Below are 5,143 nucleotides of genomic sequence, written 5' to 3'. Positions count from 1 at the left end.
TTGTTGTATCTCTGACTAGAACAATTCTCAACTGATTTACTTTAAATTTGGACACAATGTTACAATAAATATAGTTTTCGAAGCGAATTGTGTAGACTGTTTTTGACTTGAGTAATCCAAAACTGTGACTAATTTTATGCCTTTTTTTTTTTAACTGTTTTTTTGAAAAAAGCACCTCTATTGTGTGAAAGAAAAATTACTTTTTCAAAGTCTTCGTGCAACAAAACTTACATTTATGCAGTTTAAAAAATCGATACATAATCAAATATAGTATTTAAATTTCATCGATAAGTTTTGATTTTCTACTTGTTTTAATTTGATTAAACTTAGCTACTCAATTTGTTTAAAAATCATAATGTATGTTTTATAAAATATTTTCATTGAAAAAAACCTTTACCTGTTAAACACATATTTTCGGCATAAAAATTATGCTACAATATTTTTAAAGTTTGAATGTCCTTAGTCGTCGATGTTCTTTCACTGAACACATGGATGAGGATATTTGCCTTCTATTTCTAAAAGAATTTCTAACAGTAAATATGTTTTTTAATTGAGAAATGCTCTGAGAAAAACGATGAAAAACGAAGCCTTCTCTGGTGGTTAAAAATTATTATTTTGTATGGAAAAAAATTAGGACAAATGAGTTAGTTTTGTTAAACGACAATAGGTGGCATAACTAAAGTTCACTTTGATTTAATTTGAAGCGATTCATTTTCATATCTCTTAAGAAAGAATTCGCAATTATGATAGCTGATGACAAAAGTAACTGCTGTCGTTCAATAGAAAAATTTATTAATAAAATGTTCTATTAAAAATTAAAAAAGTAAAAGAAGTGAAAACTTTTTTAACCACGTATTGAGAAAAGGAGCTTTACTACTGCTGCTGCCATCTAGTGAGAATAATGCATACTACTTTAATATCAAAACCGTAAAGCAGGAAAAGGCGCGGCCTTTTCAACCATATCGAAGAAGAAGGGGCGGTTAAATGGAGCAGCAATACTACTTTTTGTTTTGTCTTAAATTTATCTTCTTAAAAGTATTACGTAGCCGTGGTCGTATAGTGGTTAGTACATTGCGTTGTGGCCGCAATAACCCAGGTTCGAATCCTGGTCACGGCATATATTTTTGCTTATAACATACTTCACTGGAAATGAAATGGTTAGTTAATTTAAAAAGTGTGATGAATATTTAATTTGCATAAGCTATATAAGCGATCTATACATCACGAATCAGAAAATTATATTGAGTCAAAAAAAATAAGAAAAATATAAGTTCAAAGCAAAAAACAACATAAATCTATAAGTAATCTGGGGCAGAAAGTAGATAAAAACACGAAGGCACTAAATTGTTACGAAAAATAACTTTCTAATTATAATATTATCAACAGCAGCAAAAAAAATTTATGCTTAATTGAACGGAGAGCAAATATCTTATGGGTATGAAAAATTCTAGAATTATTTCAACTTAAATTCTAAATGAAAAGGTGACACCTACAATAGGGGTACTTTTCCTTAAGTATTGTCTTCAAATTTTTATTTCATTGAGTTATTCTTTCCAATAAAATTTCATTTTCGTCACCTCGATTTATGCGCAAGTAGTGTAAAAATAATTGAAACACTGTTGAAATCAAGCAGAAGTAATGGCAAATCAAATTTATTGATTAAAAAATTAAGCCGGCTTTTTTTTTTCTGCTTTGAAACAGTCTTATAGTTTTATAAAAATCCTAGCCTTTTAGTCATTTCTAGGCAATCATAATTTTAGTCATGTTAAAATGGCGGGACCCATTAGTTAAGATGTAGAAAACCCGAAAACTTGTCCTGTTTCGGTTTTCTTCCTGTTTTCTTCCTTTTTGGAAAAAAATTACAGTTAATCTGGTTTTTAACATGAACGTACAACATATATTACAGAGGTTAAAAGCCATTGGAATTCGGTAAATAGTTTTTATTGCTTGTCATTTTGATCAAAAGGCAAATTGAAAAAGAAAAGAAGAAAAAAAATTCAGATCTTTTTAACATATTTTCATGCTCATATTAACGAAAAATATCTGGAATGTTGACGCTTTGGTGAATGCTAACAAAATTACTGTTAAACATCGTTAAACAGGGATAAATGTCGATATTCAAAATGCACTTTGTTGAATATTTCATAAAATTGTTTTGTATCATTTACTGCTCAACTACAAAAGCCAAAATTCGGACGTCCAAATAGCGGAGTTGTGAAAAATGATGATAACAAAATAATTTTAATCAACATTTAGTTCGAAATGTTATCCGAATAAAGATAGGGTGTAATTTTTACTATACATGAATAAAACTAACAAACGTGGATTTTTGCTGTTGGCCAGTAGCCAAGAATTTTGATGTTTGTATGTTTAACAATGGCTACTTCTTATAAAATATTTTGTTTTTTAAATGGCCTCAAAAGTTGCTAATTTTAAGTGATTTAAAATTACCATTGATATTAATAATGAAAGGCATTTATTTTGTAGAAATTCTCGAAATATGCTAAATATTTCGAATTTCGTATCCAAAAGAAGAAAAATTTTAATTCATGTTCTTAACAAACAAGCGCAGAATATTAAAAAATATTCAGGATAAACGTATATTTCTTTTTTTAAAAAAATAATAATAAAAGCATATGTGTTGCATTTTGGTTAAAAGAAGTGGCGATTGGGTGGCGACTGTCACTTGTCTTATTTAGTCACCCTGTGGCCGATGGCGAAGCCAAAATTTATAAAGCACATATAATGGCTCAAAAATGGGGGGCTCAGGGGAGAGAGCGTTCGCCTTCCAATGAAGTGAACCGGATTCGAATCCTAGCGAAGGCTGGTCAATACAAATTCCGCACCCGACTCGCACCGATCACAGAGCTGACGTAGAATATCCTCAGTGGTAGTCGGATCATGGGTTAGAGTCCACTTGCCGTCAGGCTAACCGTGGTGGTTTTTCGTGGTGTTCCTCACCATGTAACGCAAATGCAGGTTAGTTAAATCAGAAAGTCTTCCATGAAGGCAAATTTCGCCCAATGCTTTATCCAGGAGTTCCCTTGTCTTCTGGATTGGGATCAAACTTACAAAGTTACGGATTTGAATATTGAAAGTTGTAAACTCAAAAATTTGGATTGGCTATTCAACGACTGTTATAAAATTAGATAAAATGCATTAGTTTCGGTGATAAAAATTTATTAACCTAATGGGCCCTTCATTTGTCATTTTAGATGTGATACAAATACAACAATTTTAAAATTTTTAGTACCTTTGAAAGACGCAGTTTTCAATATTTTTTAATTATTTTTTCTATTTACTTATTTATTTATTTATTTCAGTTTAATCTGGCAGCTCGTTTATGGGGGGGGGGGAGAATAAAATTTCGATTGGGGATGAAAGGGGGACAGAATTTGCTTGTCACATATCGGAAACAGCTGACATCACTTCATCTCAAAATTTCCATCTATAAGCATTTTGTTTTTTTTCTCTCTCCTTCTCTAGCGACAAACGAAAAAAAAATACTCTTAGTAAAAATATACTTCCTTCATACAGCCAATATATATATATATATATGCGAAATGAATGCAGCGGGTATTGCAGTAAGTTCAAGAACAATAAGAAGGTTATCAGGATTTGGACTACAAGCTAGAATTCCAAGGAAAAAACCATATTTAAATCAAAAGCAACGCAAAAAACGAATTAAGTGGGCAAAAGAACAAATTAAATGGTCAGAAAATCAATGGAAGCAAGTAATCTGGAGCGATGAGAGTAAAATATCGCTCTTTGGTAGTGATGGGAGAAAATACGTGAGACGTAGAGTAGGTGAAGCACTTCATTCTGATTGCATTGAAGTAACTACAAAAAACCCAACGAATGTCATGATTTCGGCATGTATGTCTGCAGATGGTGTGGGCCGAATTCAAGTGACTGATGGCATCCTGAATGCCAAAAAATACATCAAAACTGTCCTGAAACTAAAATTGATACCTTCCATCAGGGATCTCTTCCCCAACAACGCACCATTTATTTTTCAGCAGGATTCAGCTCCATGCCACACAGCAAAAGTATGCAAAGCATGGTTTCAAAATAAATGCTTAGATATATTAACATGGCCAGGAAACAGCCCTGAACTCAATCCAATTGAAAATTTGCGACGACGTTTGAAAATTCTTGTAGGTTATCCTACTAAGTACTGATTGTGTAAGTATCGCTCTAAAAAAATGCAAATCTAAGATAGATCTTACTATTAGTTGCGTAACTTTTTTTGTAATACAGATATTGCAATACTATATTTATTATTAAATTCTACATTAAATTATCTTCAATTTGATGTATAAACGTTTGTATTTAAGTGAAAATTAATATATTCTACAAGCACACAAAGTTGAAAAACATGAAACTTTCAAAAAGTGCCCACACTTTTGGTCACCACTGTATATATATATTTTTCCTTAAGTATTGTCTTCAAATTTTTATTTCATTGAGTTATTTTTTCCAATAAAATTTCATTTTCGTCACCTCGATTTATGCGCAAGTAGTGTAAAAATAATTGAAACACAGTTTAAATCAAACAAAAGTAATAGCAAAGCAAATTTACTGATTAACAAATTTAGCCGGCTTTTTTTTCCGCTTTGAAACAGTCTTATAGTTTTATAAAAATCCTAACCATTTAGTCATTTCTAGGCAATCATAATTTTAGTCATGTTAAAATGGAGGGACCCATTAGTTAAGATGTAGAAAACCCGAAAACTTGTCCTGTTTCGGTTTTCTTCCTGTTTTCTTCCTTTTTGGAAAAAAATTACAGTTAATCTGGTTTTTAACATGAACGTACAACATATATTACAGAGGTTAAAAGCCATTGGAATTCGGTAAATAGTTTTTATTGCTTGTCATTTTGATCAAAAGGCAAATTGAAAAAGAAAAGAAGAAAAAAAATTCAGATCTTTTTAACNTGAATAGTTGTGGCTTGAAGTTAGGCTCGCAGAAAATGCCGTTCATGGGTTAAATTTAGTAGTAACAACACAACCTGTGACGTAGGCTATATTATACCCAATTCCGCCCTAATGTCAACTAGGATATGAATTTTTCTGTTAGATAGTTAACGCTTAATTTTTTGCTGCGACAAAGTGAACTGTCACAAAACTGCATTCGGCATAAT

The 5,143-nt window shown here is 31.4% G+C and overlaps 1 non-coding gene across 1 annotated transcript; it reads left to right on the top strand.

Annotated features, from left to right (window-relative positions):
• Positions 1-1,045: 1,045 nt before the first annotated feature.
• On the top strand, positions 1,046-1,117 carry TRNAH-GUG (transfer RNA histidin (anticodon GUG)). The gene has a single exon. It is a non-coding gene; the product is annotated as a tRNA-His (tRNA).
• Positions 1,118-5,143: the final 4,026 nt, after the last annotated feature.

The sequence above is a fragment of the Parasteatoda tepidariorum genome, chromosome 2 (assembly GCF_043381705.1).
Source record: "Parasteatoda tepidariorum isolate YZ-2023 chromosome 2, CAS_Ptep_4.0, whole genome shotgun sequence".
NCBI lineage: Eukaryota > Metazoa > Arthropoda > Arachnida > Araneae > Theridiidae > Parasteatoda > Parasteatoda tepidariorum.
This window is presented reverse-complemented; position numbering and strand designations above follow the sequence as displayed.